The following is a 16,780-nucleotide window of genomic DNA, read 5'->3' as shown; positions in this document are numbered from 1 at the left end:
ATGCGAGTAATATTAAAAGTAGGGATAGAGGCCACAAAACTATTTTTGGGAAGGATATTATTAATGATAAATGAATTCGCATCCTGAGGGGATTTGAATTCTACTGATACACGATTCCTGCCGACTTTTTTAACGCCATCGCGGACAATGTTAGTTATATCGTGCTTTTGAAGAAATATCCCAAAAGTAACTGGATGGAGAGAGGTACCGGCGTTAGGCTGGGGCTCCAATCGAGAGACGTGGACAATGAACGGTGCCTTATCTGTAGCAGAGTACCTGCTACGGCCAACCAAATTTCTTTGTTGTTTTGGTGGCGGGGTTGACACGGCAATATTTGAGTCATCTCCGCAGCGTTTCCTGGCATTAGAGGGTAATGAGGTGTGGGAGTCCGCGATACTGCAAGCAACATCGGCGAATTGGGACAGGGGATAATTGGGGGAAAGAGGAGCAAATACAGAGATGTCAGGAGGATCGGGATCGGGGGGTTTATTGCAATCCATAGTGCTTACTAAAACTAGTTATTTACCCAAATAACAATACACCACCGATAACAAACACAGGGACAACACACAGACACAAAATTAAGTCACAAAAGGTCACAAAAACACAGAAAACCGCTGAAAATTCTAGGCACACGTGCTAACCAAAGACACTCTGTGGCGAGAATCTAATACCTATGTCAATCCATCCTGTCGCGTTTCAGAGCACGTGTTACGAGTTACGATATCTATGAGTGCATCCTTCTATCTTTGTGGCTACGTGCGCGAGAACTTTCTTTACTTTGGTGATCCTTTGTGATAGTGACATTCCATAGGCTATATAAAATTCTATATTGCCCACGCAGACGAAGTCGCGGGCAACAGCTAGTTATAAATAAAATACTAAAAGTCCCCTTCGATCCCATGTGTGCGTCAAAAGTTATTCGAGGTCAAATGTCAAAATTTTTGTTTTTTTTTTGTGTTTTTTTCGATAATGGTAAGTTTTATCAAAAAAGAACATCAGACCAAAGTTGTAGATCTTAAAATTTTCTACAAAAATGGCATCAACAGTTTTCCCCTACATGTTACCATTCCTGAGATATCGCGATTCAAAGAGTCACACTACACATGATATGCACATATAAGCCACGTATGTATATACGAGGGCTTTGAGTGTCAGACTCTTACTGACTAAAAACCGTCGTGTTCCGTCGTAAGCCTTTTATGTACCAGGGCCGCGGTAACTCGCGGTAAATGACGGTGTCTTCTCCACCAAAAATCAGCTTTCTGGGAATTTTTGTTATTTCAAATGTCTATTTTGACCGGGCTAATATACTAAATACGTCGATTTTGTGTATCGAATCACATTAGACTAAGAAAAGATTATGGTGAATTTCGGCTTTTTAATGAACTCGATGAACTTTTAGGGTTCCATACCCAAATGGTAAAACGGGACCCTATTGTTTTCACTCCTCTGTCCGTCCGTCCATCTGTCACCAGGCGGTATCTCATGAACCGTGATTTGAAAATGAAATGAAAGGACAATGCTATTCTTTGTATGGAAGTTGGGCTCAAGTGTTGCCCACAGTAACTGCATAGTGCATTATGTTCCATAGGCTTATATTAGGTCCCAGACCAAAGCATTTCGAAATCTATCCCGGGAGTCCTGAGAAAAACTGGTTTGACTCTTATTCAATATTACATAAAAATAAGCTTACGAACTCTTAACTATTCCACTTTTATTACCTTAATTGAAATGAATTATATTCATTGATAAATACGAGGTATTGTACACGACAATTTTTTTAACCGACTTCCAAAAATGGAGGAGGTTCTTAATTTATTTGTATTCTTTTTACGTTTGTACGTGCATAACTCCGTCGTTTACCAACCGATTTCAACAATTATTTTATTGCTTGAAAGGGCTTACTTCCTCAATGGTTCCTTTGTCATCCGGCCAAGGGTCTGGTGATGGAATCTCTTAAAAAATCGGGAGCGACTCTCGAAAATTGTAGACATATATCGAGTAAAACCTTGTCATTTGGGTATATGTCTCAGCCACCACAAAACTGTAAAAGTTAAGATCTGACCTGACAATGGAGACGAAAGAGAGACGAGAGAACTCCTCAACTGTATCTACTAACTACCTCATGTTCGAGCTTATTTTATTCGTCTTGATAAGATTTTGCTAGAAGATAGCTCATAGAGCAGGCGTCTTGTACATTTAAACCGTAAATTCAAAAATATTGCGGTAATTGCCTTTTTTTCAGTAAATCATTGTCAGTTCTTATTAGAATCCAACGCTTTTAGAATTTATTTGAAAATCACATTTTCCAGTACTGGATCCTGACAGCGAGATCCTGAGCATTGAGATTTTCCAATATACATATGAGTAAGACTTATTTGGCAGAAAAGTCTTATCAGATTAATTCCTCGGGACCCCTGGGACCGATTTCAAAAATATTTTTATTTCATGTTAAGAGTGAAGCAAAGAACCTATTTCAATCACTCCCACTACTGGGCAAATGACACAGGCTTTGTAAAGCGACTGTTCATGTGGAATATTAGAACCGGTTTTTCAACCGGACCCCAGGGACCGATATCAAAAATATTTTAATTTCATGTTAAGAGTGAAGTAAAGAACCTACTTTGACCACTCCCACTACTGGGCAAATGCCAAAGACTTTGTTAAGTGACTATCTAAGGAGAACATTTGAACCGGTTTTTCTCAGGACCCCTGGGACCGATTTTAAAAATATTTTAATTTCATGTTGAAAGTGAAGTAAAGAACCTACTTTGACCACTCCCACTACTGGGCAAATGCCAAAGACTTTGTTAAGTGACTATCTAAGGAGAACATTTGAACCGGCTTTTCTCGGGACCCCTGGGACCGATTTTAAAAGTATTTTAATTTTATGTTAAAAGTGAAGTAAAGAACCTACTTTGACCACTCCCACTACTGGGCAAATGACACAGGCTTTGTAAAGTGACTGTTCATGTGGAATATTAGAACCGGTTTTTCTCCGGACCCCAGGGACCGATTTAAAAAATATTTGGATTTCATGTTAAGAGTGAAGTAAAGAACCTATTTTGACCACTCCCACTACTGGGCAACTGCCAAAGACTTTGTTAAGTGACTATCTAAGGAGAACATTTGAACCGGTTTTTCTCGGGACCCCTGGGACCGATTTCAAAAATATTTTAATTTCGTGTTAAGAGTGAAGTAAAGAACCTATTCCAACCACTCCTACTACTGGGCAAATGGTTCAGGCCTTGTAAAGTGACTCTTCATGGAGAATATTTGAACCGGTTTTCCTCGGGACCCCAGGCAGCGATTTCAAAAATATTTGCATTACGTGTTCAGAGTGCACTAAGGAACCCCCTGGAACTACTCCCACTGCTGGGCAAACTATGAGCCCAGACCCTGGCATTGTCCTTTCACAGATGATGTATTTCTGTTGCCGCTATAACAAAAAATACTGAAAACTAGAATAAAATTAATACTTCGGGGAGGGCTCATACAGCAAACGACATTTTTGTGCTCGATATCCATAAATCCTACATCCTACATCCTACATCCTACATCCTACATCCTACATCCTACATCCTACATCCTACATCCTACATCCTACATCCTACATCCTACATCCTACATCCTACATCCTACATATCCTACATCCTACATCCTACATATTCCTACATTCCTACATAATAATATATCCTACATCCTACATCCTACATCCTACATCCTACATCCTACATCCTACATTCCTACATTCCTACATTCCTACATCCTACATCCTACATCCTACATCCTACATCCTACATCCTACATCCTACATCCTACATATCCTACATCCTACATCCTACATCCTACATCCTACATTCCTACATTCCTACATTCCTACATCCTACATCCTACATCCTACATCCTACATCCTACATCCTACATCCTTACTTCCTTACTAATATTATAAATCGGAAAGTGAGTTTGTTTGTTTGTTTGTTTGTTTGTTCCGCTTTCACGCCGTAACTACTGACCCGATTGCTTTGAAATTTTGCAGACGTATAGTTAGAAGTCCGGATTAAATAATAGGGTACTTTTTATCCCGAAAAAAATAGATATTCCCGAGGGAAAACAAAAATATTGTTTGCTTGATGGATGGATTGTAGATGGCGCTGTGTGTCGTTTAAAACAAGGTAATATATTGCAAACGAATATAAACATGTAAATTTAGAAGCTAAATGATACGATAATGAATCCCCGAAAATGAGGAATTCCCGAGGGATGATGTACAATTTGTTTAGTCGTCTAAACTGTTTTTTTTTACATCTACTTATATATTGCAAACGAATATGAACATATAAATTTAGAAGCTAAATGATACGATAATGAATCCTCGAAAATGAGGAATTCCCGAGGGATGCGTTCAATTTGTTTTATCGTCTTAACTGTTTTTTTTACATCTACTTATCCTGAAATAACTATAATTCAACGAATTACTAATTGGTATAAGTATTAGTTAAGTTATTTAGTTCTTGAGGTATGCGATAGATGGCGCTGGGTGTTTTTAAAACGTGGTAACGATGTGTTTTTAAAATACGTAAGAAGTGGAATGATAGCTTTTTAAAACGTGGTGACGTTGTTTTTTTTAAGATACGTAAGAAGTGCAATGATATCTCGCGCTTTAACCTGTAGCTCATTGTTCAATCGCGAGCTTCCCGATAGCTCGATAGATGGCGTTGTGCTTTTCTGTATCGCGGTGTTAAGGTTCGCCGCGAATTAGTCTTAAGGTGTTTTGAAATCAGTGGGGCCCAGTAGGGCCAGGGCCAGCCGGGGCTGCGGGTTGTTCGAAAGAGATACCGCGGCCCTGGTATATATATAAAAGGCCTAGGACGGAACACGACGATTTTAGTCAGTAAGAGTCTGACACTCCCTCACCGCTGCTACAGTTTTTTGCTCGGGTAACAATTGTGGGACCATGTCATTTACTTGCAATGCAAGGGAAAACGTATAATATAGTGTACCATTCAGTTTTGGTTTAACAACTAATCGTATCCAGCGTTACATCGCGCTTCTTAGATTTTTCCGTGGGAATGAGAAGTTTTCTTATAGTTGTGATTTATACCGCAATATAACCGAATTCCACGCGGGCGAAGCCGCGGGCGAAAAGCTAGTATATTATAAACGTGAATGTTTGTGAGAATGTATGGATGTATGTTTGTTATTCAATCACGCAAAAACGGCTGTACCGATTTGGTTGAAATTTGATATGTAGATAGGTTATACCCAGGATTAACACATTGGCTACTTTTTATCCCGGTCAACAGGGATAAACGTATTTTATTAATATTTTGTTAAATTAGTATAGACGGCCTCTTTTGATTTTTGCTGTTTCTTTTTCTGAATCGTGTATTTTTTTTGTTTTTAGGGTTCCGTACCCAAAGGATAACTAAGACTGACTGCCGCTGCTGAAATTCGGTTGGGACGACACGGATAAACCAAAAGAAAATTAATTTTGTGATATTAATGTTTACGCATGCGGTGTGTGTAACTTTCAACTCCTCCAAATATGCCGTTTTATTTGTTTCTTCTTGTGCTCATTGCCAAGTCACTATAATTATAATATAAAGAAAACTATTGATACAATTACTAAATGTTGATTTATAACTACAAAATATTTTGAATAGGACTTGGCTTCTATGAGATCTCAAAACTTTTTACGATGGAAAGACTGCATCGAGAGACTTGGCATTTTTTTACATTTAATGTTTTTGGTGGGATCTCATTTATTTTTTGTAAGTGTATTTCTTTCTTTTTTTTTAGGTGAACTCATATTTCACGTTCCATTACACTATATTTACAATCACTACTATAACAATATATTAATAGGGCTTAAACTTATATATACAACATGTAACGTAATTAACGCACACCCTCAAACACCCCAATTAGAATATTATGTTATAATCATAATACATACACTGAATTTTTAATTTAACATGTATATGCATTGTTATTTACTAAATTAGTTATACCAATTCTTGGAGAACTTTTTGGTCATACTACTACGCACGCAAATATCGCGCCGCGCGCCGCTCGACTCGACACAACATAACGAAACTACGGAAAAAGCCGACAATACACGAAGTCTTATTACTTTGAGTTACGGTCTATTTGAATTTGTTTTGACTGTACAGGGTTAATATGACAATAATTTCCGTAGTTTTAATTATTTTTGGGATAAAAAATTACCTATATTAAAAATGATATAAATCGATTCAGTAAACGATTCTGAACAAACTAATTTCAGGATGTGCGTTAATTATGTTACATGTTGTATATGCATATAAATATATCTATACATATAATAAATCTGTAGAAAAGTAATTTTTGCACATTGAAGAAATTGACAAAAAAAAATAGCCAGCATGTTAAAGGATAACTAACAGAACCCATTTCCATCATTTTTGTCATTTTTGTCTGTTTGTCTGTTTATCTGTTTGTTTGTTCGGGATTCACGTAAAATCTACGAATTCAATGCAGACAATGCTTATATACAAAAATTCTACGTAACTTGGGGTATTACTTAGTTTTTGTTTCATCGAAATCGATTCACTCTATCAAAAGATATGATAATTTTGTGAATTCAAGATGTAAAATATTACGACACGCAATCTGTTTGTCAAAACTGTACATTTGAATGTTGTACTTATATTAGTTGATCGGCCTATTATTAACCTTTACACAGAAAATCACACCTTCATAAGTAACTTCGGAAGAATTACTCACTCCATCTGTGGTAATCTGTGTTAAATAAAATACATCAAATTTGTCAAAGGAGCGAGGTGGTAAATGACAATAAATTACCATACATTCTTTATAGAGGATTATTATTTCAACAGATGGAGTTGTGTATTTTCCGTAATTCACCATATTTTAACACGTAGTGTAATTTTTCGATAGACATTTCAATAGTGTTTGTCAGTTTGCCGTGCCACATCAAAATAAAATTATAATTATTACCTTGATGAAAGGAAAATGAATAGTTCTCAGCCAAATTTAAAACGGTGCCATCTAAATTATTTTTTTGAACATTATGTCAAAAATGATGACTTTAGTGGAACAATTAATTATCATTTAAAGTTACAGATGGAGTTCATATCAGGATTTTTTCATAAACATAGTTTAGCTTATCTTCCACTTGTGGTGGCCTTAAAACAAATTACTTTGAGTGAGTAGTATTAAGTAGACCTTAATTATTTTTTCTGATGCAAAATATGTAAACTTAATCCTAGAAGAAAGGAGGATCTGCGTGAGCGTGTGCTAAGCGTGAGGTAGGTAGGTAATGTAGAATTCTGTAGCTTTAAGAACAAGCCCAGATACAAAGTGCAGATAAAAAATGGGAGCTTTCTCGATTTAATGCAATACACACGTAAAATGCTTTATGCGTCTGAAAACGCACAAATTGCGCGTCGCATACCAGAGACATGCTTACTTTCAACTTCTGATCGCAAATACACTGGTCACGATTACGAACAGTCTCAGTAAGACCCGAGCCAAGTCTAAAAAAACACCTTTTATATAAAACTACGTTTGATGTCATTCAATCACAAAGACAGAATTGTTTTCTGTTACAAATCCTATCCACCTGTATCCTATCCTAATCCGGCATGCATTGCAGGTGTGCATTGCACAAAAACCAATGGTATCCTATTCGAGAAGTCAAAAGAGTCGACCTGCCAACGTCAGCTTCTGCGCTAAGTAAGTGTTCTTAATAGTACCATCAGAATTACATTCATCGTTGAATGAGGTGAATAAATTTTCAGAAACCACAATAACAGTAGGAGCCAAAGCATATGATCGCTTCATAGAGCTCTGATTGGCCCCAGGTGACCAAGTCAGGTCTGATTTGTTCGTTCATCAGATCTTTGAAAGTGTTTCGGTGGATACTTACTGTCGTCCTGTGTGACACAAAATATGGTATATAAACGTCCTCCGCAAGAGCGAAATTTACCCGGTGTGCGGTAGTGACGCACAGTACACAACACTTCTGTTTCTTTTGATTTGCTGGCTCCACCAAGAAATGACAAATTGCGAGCGTACATTTTGAAAATCTTGGCAAAACTGCAGGTTTCAAGTACGAACACATGAAGTGGACTCTCACAGATACGTACATTTTGCCTATTCGTGAACTAATGCAAACATTTCGGTGGAGTCCCGGCTTAGGCCACCACATTAGGCGTGCGCGATCCTCGGGCGTGTGCGTCGCGTTTTGCTGCCCTGCGGCATTTGCAGCGCGCTCGCGTCGCGCACGCGCTGCTCTCCTTGACGTTTAACTGCTAAGGCGTTTAGCGGGCGGCGGGGATAGCGGGCGAAGGGGTAAGAACGCAACTCGAGCGCCGCGTGCTCGCCGCGAGCGCGTCGCTTGCATTCTTCACACATGCCGCAGGGCAGCAAAACGCGACGTTTACGCAGCGCGCTCGCGACGCCCGCGCTACTCACACGCCCGAGGATCGCGCACGCCTAATGTGGGGTCAGCCTTACCATAGTGAGTAAGTGAAACTATCCTACCCTATGCGCCTGCTGATGATGATGACTCATTTTATCATCCATCCAGCTATTCCCCAACTATGTTGGTGTTGCCTTCCAGTCACCGAATCTGTTTGAGTACCAATATTTTGCTTGGAGCGACTACCTATCTACCTATCTTCAATCCAGTCTCACTACACAAGACGATATCCATGGTGAAACTGACAGAATTTCTGGCTTCTGATTAGTCGCAGCAGCTGCAGAAAATGTACAAATGACAGCTTTGTCAGACTCAAAGCATATAGACATAGATTATAGGTAACTGTTTCCTGTGAAAATTACTTACGCACCATACGTAATAATTTTCCAAATTGGCCGACTAGATCCAGAGATATTCACAACGTCACAAACTTTACTTCTTTTGTTTAGATAAATGGTCACATCCACAACACAACCTTGATCAATGAATCTATGCGACTGCTAAGTGCTAATCCTAATTATACTATCACGTGAAAGAATGCACCTACGGGAAAAGTAGTATTTTGACTATTCTATATTGCCTACGCAGACGAAGTTGCGGGCAACAGCTAGTGTATAATAAATAACTATCAAACGAAATAGAACTAAACAAACTAAGAAATAACTAACTAAATAAATATATATCTACTAACTTACAAACTATAACTAAACTAAACTATAACACGTAAAGTTCTCCGAATATCAATTATCACTACAATATTTTTTAGTTTCGAAATGGTTTTTCATAGACAGATGGCGCTATCAAATGAAAATTATCGAATTATTTTGAAGTACTACTTATACTGCGCTTTGTAACGAAACCATAGCGCGATTCAGACAGGTACATCTATCGAGCGCGCATACAATGTTTATCGCAATACAATGGAGTTTTAGCTTGATTAATTTTGAACTTTGTGTATTAATTTGTATTAATGATAGTCTATGTATTAGTAGTTATGTAGGGGTATCGAGTTGCCCGGGTAACTGGGTTGAGGAGGTCAGATAGGCAGTCGCTTCTTGTAAAGCACTGGTACTCAGCTGAATCTGGTTAGACTGGAAGCCGACCCCAACATAGTTTGGGAAAAGGCTCGGAGGATGATGATAGTCTATGTATTACATTTATATTATTCTTTTCTATTCTATGTATGTATTCATCCAATTGAATAGGTACTTAAACAACGAACAAAGTTAACAATGCAGTCAAAATCCATACATAATGTTTTTGCCAAACCGCAAATATAAAATTGTTTTCTATGGCATATTATTTTTTAATGTTTTTATAATTTTTCATTTATATGTGGCTAATGACCAGTGGTCGGAATAGGTAGAGCTATTTTGGCTACTTGCGACATGAGGACATAACATGGATATGCCAAATATTTCCCGGAATCCCGGGAATTCTTGGAATTAAAAAAACATTGTTCAAGTAGTTTTTATAGGAATAAGTAGAAGTATTTTTGTTATTTGCTACATGCGGACATAACATAGATATGCCAAATATTTCCAAAAATTCCGGGAATTATCGAAATTAAAAAAAAAACAACTAAGTACTTTCTTTTGTCAGTGCTTAATTAGAACATTATATTTAAATGGATAATCCACTTTTATTAGTTTACTATAGTAAATAGGAGACATGGAATATAAATAAAATGCGATGATCGAGTTAGATATATTATTTAATTTTCAAAACAGTTGACATTACTGGTTGGTCTGTCTACAACGATATATAAATATACTTAACTAAAGTAGTAAGTAGCAAATAAATTACAAAATATGCATAAAGAACTTTGTACTATATCATTCGTAAAATGTAATTATGACATTTTCAGCATTAATAACGCCGTCGTATTGAAAACATTGATAGAGAGTAGGTATTTTCACGACTCGCAGTGACGTGAAGCCGTTTCCTTATGTTAATCTTTAACGATTAGTAACAAAACTTTACGATACACTTTCTATTCCTAGAAGCTCTTGACATGCTCGTAAATGAAAGACTTCACGCTACTGCGCGTGATGAAAATAATTAACTATTTTTTATTAATTTAATCTTTTATTAAATTATTCTAAACCGGTAGACGATGATGTTTCATCGTCTACCAATTCTTCGCTGAAAACCCATCACCATCTACGGAATTGAAATAAATGACCATCAGTTTTCTATATTATCCATTTTAATGTATTTCTTTTACATCCATAATCCATTTATATATGGAAAATGAACGTTCGACATCTGTTGAGGTCATTGGAGCAAATTTGCATTTCAATAAAATTTGGTCATCTGTTTCATTTCTTACAATTTTTTCACTCCATTCTCGTAATATATCTATATCCGGATTTCTTTCTATAACTTTTTCAATTTTATTTTTAATATTTTCTGATGCACACTCATTTATACAAGTTCTGACTGTATCTAATATTAAAAATGAATCACTTAGCGTCAAGTGGTGCTTTTGTAATTCTTTTAAAGCAAACGGTATAACTGAAAAATATTCATCTATATATTGTAACTCGTTTTGTATGTTTTCTTTTTGTAATATGTTTTCGCGTTTCGGATAGCTATTGCATCAGAGCTGCATAAATGAGACAAAACATCTTTTATTGCATCAAAATGTTTTGCGTAGTATGATGCTGCCTCCAACCAAGTACCCCACCTTGTAATAATTGGTTGTGGAGGTAGTGGTAAGTCAGGGTATTTTCTTTTAAAAATGCGAACACGGCTTGGCGCTTTTAGAAATATTTTTTTTACATTTGATATCAAAATATCCACATCATTATATTCCATTCGAATTTGCTCAGAAACACGATGAAGTGCGTGAGCAAAACATGTTACATGTTTTAATTGTGGTAAATAGCATTTCAATTTTTGCCCTGCAGATATCATATATGCTACACTATCAGTACATAGTATTAAAATATTATCAACTTTTTCTTCAAACGAGTTTTGCCATAGATTTTCAAGACACTGTATTACAAAGTTGGCAATGGTTTGTCCATTAACCACCTCTAACATCTTGCAGGCAATTAAATATGGCCGATTTGAGATATTCTCATGCAATGGTTTTATCAAAAAATGTACAATATTTCTACCTAAAAAATCTGTTGTCTCGTCTAATGATATCCACAATTTTTCAGTTTGATTTTTTTCATAAATTGTTTTGATTTTGTTAGTAAAACTTTATCTAAATATACTTTTCGTAACAGCGACTCATCGGGTACTTTACGACTAGTACAAGTACAACAACAAACAGTACAGATATATTTCTGAAAAAACTCCTTGAATGCTGGATTTTTCATCTGCGACCAGGGAATATTGCACAGAACCAGAAACTTGATCAGGTCGGAATAAAATTCCTCCGGAGGCCGTTTAAACGTTCCCTTGTGCACGGCTCCTTCGACATGTCTATTGATGTTACATTTTTCGCCGTTATATGGCTCTCGCACTTCGAGCAATATATTGAACGACTAGCGTGGTCGTATAACAGCTCTGGATATTCGGATATCCACTTTTGTACTGTTTCTTCCTTGATATTTGGCATTTTTGGCTTTTCTTGTTTATCGCCCTAAAACAATAGTAAACAGTTAAAATCTTTCCAATAAATAGTCGAAATAAAAACGGTGTGAAAATTCACGAAAAATTGTTCCACACACAGTTGCACAATTGCACAGTAAGTATGAGATACATAATTCAAATGCATTTTGTTAGCCGATTAAGACAATCAGATAGAACACTGTCAAGCTCATGTCCGAAAATATTTAGGTAAGAGCAGTCAATAGCCAATGAAAATGGTTATTGTGGGAAAACGCGGTACTTGAAGGGGTGTGCGAGGGGGAGGACTTAGTCCACCTTGTATTGTAATTGACTTAGCTTTTAACACAAGATTATATTAGAAAAAAGCGGTCAGGTGCGTGTCGGATCACCTACAAGGTGTAGGGTAGCAGAAGAGCACAATTTACGTAAACAAGTTCCCTGCTACTCAGGTCACTAACGAAAAATTCCACTTCAAACTTTTGTATATCAAAATTGGCTGTGACAAACAGACGGACAAGGCAAAACTATAAAGCTTCCTTTGGAACTTCGGAAGCCTGAAAAAATATGTATTTAGCAGAGGACAATTACTTTACTTTTTCACTAAATGTCCTTTGTAGATATTATAAAAATAAAAAACACTTACCCAAATGTGGTAGGTAAATCAAATAAACAGTTTCAAATGTATCCAGTCCGCAAAAAACAAATCAAAATTCGTAAATCCAAGCCAAAGTATTCGTGTTAGTAAGATTCCAGAAACCAGTTAACAAGCCAACGTCAAATAAAATAAGGAACACAATAAATCACACGTGCGCACTCTACAAGCCGAAACAAAAGAGTGAGTGAAGCCCGCTGTACCTGTATTTGTATAAGTGAGACAGCTAATACTTTAGACGTTTTAAGATAGAAAGAGACAAAAAATAAGCGACGAAAACAGCGCTTACGACGGGTTGGCAACATGGAGCATAAACATATAATAATAAAGAGATAAATTGGTTTGTTCTTGATGTATCGATAACTTAGTGTAGCAGGAGCTGGTCAGGAAAACTCGTAGACTGATTTGACAATTGTGTATTACATTAATTACAATAAATACGAAATAACAAAATGCGGCGTCACCGCCGTGGTAAAATGAAGCGCCGTCTCGCTCGCAGCGGCGCAGGCGAGCGCTCGTGCCCGCCGATCCCGCGCCCTCCCGCTGCCCGCGTAAACCCGGCGCTAGCACTCCCTCGCGCTCCCCTCAGCCGTCGCGTACCTCCAGCCGGTGGCAGCGATATTATCTTTTTCTATTCTGTATTGTGTAGGCATTTAATATTTCCTTGTGCAGTAAAGTATATTTAGTATCGTTTCTAACAGTTTTACTTAATTAATTCATATTTCACGAAGCTACCTCTAACAACGTTCCAGGATCCCTGTGTGTGTTTATAAGTAAGTATATACTGTTTGGGTGCTCACCTACTACCTGCTCATAACTGCCCACTTACCCATATTAACTCACTTAAATCAATCGACAATTTCAAAATCCCGGGATTTCAGAGGCATGTCCATGTTAATATCAATGTTTGCGGTCATTCACCCCAAATAGCTCTACCTATTCCGACCACTGCTAATGACCTATCTTGGTGCAAAATTTGAAGTTTCTAAGTCTGCTAGAAGTACCTTAGATTTTTGATGATCTGTCAGTGAATCAGTGAGTCAGTGAGTGACAAAATGGTGTAACTTTGATCGACCGTAACTCCTAAACTATTAATTCAATTGGCATGTAATTTCGAACTTAAGCTTGTTCTAATGCCTACTATTATTCACCGAAAACCTAAACTCCTAGCTTTGTCCACGTTAAAAATATAGGGGGGGCGAAACGGCCGCGAATCGCTTCGAGAAAAGATGGTACGGCCGTGCCCGTTTTGCTCGAGACTTGGCTGGGGCACTGCCGTGCCCCCAGATGTAGGTAATAAATATTTTGGGGGGCTCCGATATAACAAACGTGATTTTTTTGTCCGATTTATAAATAATGGTACGGAACCCTTCGTGCGCGAGTCTGACTCGCACTTGGTCGGTTTTTTTTTATTTGTACGCAGGTTTCTATCCTTTTATCATGGATGCTGTCATAGATTTAGAAACCCACTACCGTTTGATAGATAGGCAATACGTGACACATAATTTTATGCGATAAGAGTCCAAAAACTGACCACTGTAGAGGCATGTAGCTGGCCCCCGAATGTGTTAAAGACAAATTTTAGTAACAAAACAAGCGATACATTGAAAAATGTTTAACATTTTCTATAAATTGATTCCAAAAATTAAGAAACGCTATAAATACTAATACGTAACTCTAAATACTATAACTTCTACATGAAAAAGTGTGTTTCGTTTTTGGCTTCACCAGAAATCACATAATGGTCGATCTATCTACTGCTATCTATTCTATTGACAAATATGGCTATCATATTGCGCTTTGTCTGTCAAGGCCATTGGAATGTAACGAAATTCTCCATAATCCGAATTTTGCGGATATATGTTGTCGATTCAAAATTAATATTTCTTTATGTTTTGTTATTCATACCTATAAGGTTTCGATCGAGTCTACCGTACTCCTTGACAAAATCTTACTTTTTTTATATTATAAATGTCAAAGTTTGTGAGAATGTATGGATGTATGTTTGTTATTCAATCACGCAAAAACGGCTGGAAAGATTTGTTTCAAATTTGGTATGTAGATAGGTGATACCCTGGATTAACATATAGGCTACTTTTTATCCCGGTCAACAGGGGTAAAAGCGGTCAAAGCGGCTCCATCTGTAGTATATAAAATGCAACAAATTTGACAAAGCAGCCAGGTGGAAAGACATTAGCGGAACATTAATTAGTTATCATGTAAAGTCATAGATGGAGTTGTGCATGTTTTTCATAAACAAATTGAGCTGGGGTTTTATTTTAGCTTATCTTCCATTAATGTGGAGGCTTAAAAGCAACTTACGTTAAATGTATTAAGTAGACCTTAAATATTCTTTGTGTGGTGCAAAACATGTAACGCTTATGGATCCTAAAAGAAAGGAGAAAGATCTGTCTCTCGCAAGCGCTGCTAAGCGTGAGTTAAGTTTCTGTAGCTTTAGAAACAAACCCAGACACAAAGTGCACATTAAAGAAATGAGAGCTTCCTCGATTGAATATCATACGCAGTATGTATGTACTTACTTTCAACTTCTGATCACAAATACACTGTTCTCCATTATGAATAGTCACAATCAGACCCGAGAAGACACAAGAAGACTCAAAGACTTGCTATAAAACGTGTTTTCGCTAAATGTTCTATTATTTTTTTGAAAACATTTATACCCAACTCTGATCTCATGGAGATGGTGTCCGACTATCACCACTGTGTGGACTGTGCGAACTATCGTACCCGGCCCAGGTTTAAGCCATGGTCTGGGGCGAGAAGAAATGGGATGAAAAAGAATGAGGTGGCGGAACGATTGAAAATTCCCACTGCAGTAAGAAACCACAGGAGCACATTCCCAGCCACCATAGGCGTGGGCGATGAGTTTTGAGTGGGTCGTCGACCATCCGGCTCCTAGGAGACCCGTGTCTAACATGCCCATGTCAGCGATGCGCGTTATTTCACGCGCCCCGTTAAGAGATTCTGCAAACCCCAGTGAGGCCCACCAGAGCCAAAGCCTAACACTCCCTTACGCTGCACCCAATGCTGCACTGCTCAATGCACAGAAGACTGCATTCTCTAATGAAAAGTCAAACTAATGGCTGAGAATAACGTAACTTTCCAGGATGCCATGCAACGTGTTGCACATACCCTGGCCTTTGGGAGCTTGGTAATCCTTTTCTCCACCTTTTCAAAAACACATAGGAAGTGGTGAAGGGGTTTTGGGGGCTGTCTTTTGTTTTTACTGAATTATCAGCCTAATTTGAATAATCGTTTTTAGTTTTTTTCACTTGAGTTTTGAATAGTAATGAATTAGTTTTGGCCTCGGCGACTTGGACGTCTTCAGAACGTACGTATTTACCAACTCTTAGTGGTCATCCTGCACACCCGCTTCTCTAACTATATTTGCAGGATCAACAAGATTGTTTTAGTTTGTTATATTAACTACGCTACTATAGCCCGCTGTCGAAGAAACTTTTTAAATCAATTCTGGAGAAGCTACATAATTATTAGCCTGTACACAGCCTTATGTTTGCTGGCTGCACCAAGAAGTGACAAATTGCGAGCGCACATTTTGAAAAAAAACTGCAGGCTTCAAGTACGAACACAAACATGAATTGGACTCTCACAGATATTGGCCTGTTCGTGAACTAATTCAAACAATTCGGTGGAATCCCAACTTAACATAGAAAGAAGAAAGAAAGAAAGGGAGTGAGTGCACAGAAAATCCTCAAGTGTTTCCCCCTGTAGTGAAACTATGCGCCTGCCTGATGACTATGTCATCTTCCGCCCAGCTATTCCCCAATTATGTGGTTGTTGGCTTCCAGTCAAACCGAATCTGTTTGAGTACCAATAGTTTATTTGGAGTGACTACCTACATGATCTCCTCAACCCAGTGAACTGGACACCACGTTATCCATGGTATGACTGTTTGACAGACTTTCTGGCTTCTGATAAGATGCAGTTACTGCAGAAAATGTACAAATGACAGCTTTATCAGACCTTTGTATCCTGTGAGAGTTACTTACGCCCCATACTTACGTAATCATTTTCCAAATCGGTTGACT

General features: G+C 37.7%; 1 protein-coding gene across 1 annotated transcript in view; it reads left to right on the top strand.

The window, feature by feature from the left end:
* The window catches only part of LOC135117212 (hemicentin-1-like), a 475,120-nt gene that overhangs the window by 101,002 nt on the left and 357,338 nt on the right, over positions 1–16,780 (top strand). The window lies entirely within an intron of this gene.

The sequence above is a fragment of the Helicoverpa armigera genome, chromosome 8, assembly GCF_030705265.1.
Source record: "Helicoverpa armigera isolate CAAS_96S chromosome 8, ASM3070526v1, whole genome shotgun sequence".
NCBI classification, from domain to species: domain Eukaryota; kingdom Metazoa; phylum Arthropoda; class Insecta; order Lepidoptera; family Noctuidae; genus Helicoverpa; species Helicoverpa armigera.
Note: the sequence above shows the minus strand (reverse complement) of the source record. Positions and strands in the feature narration are given on the sequence as shown.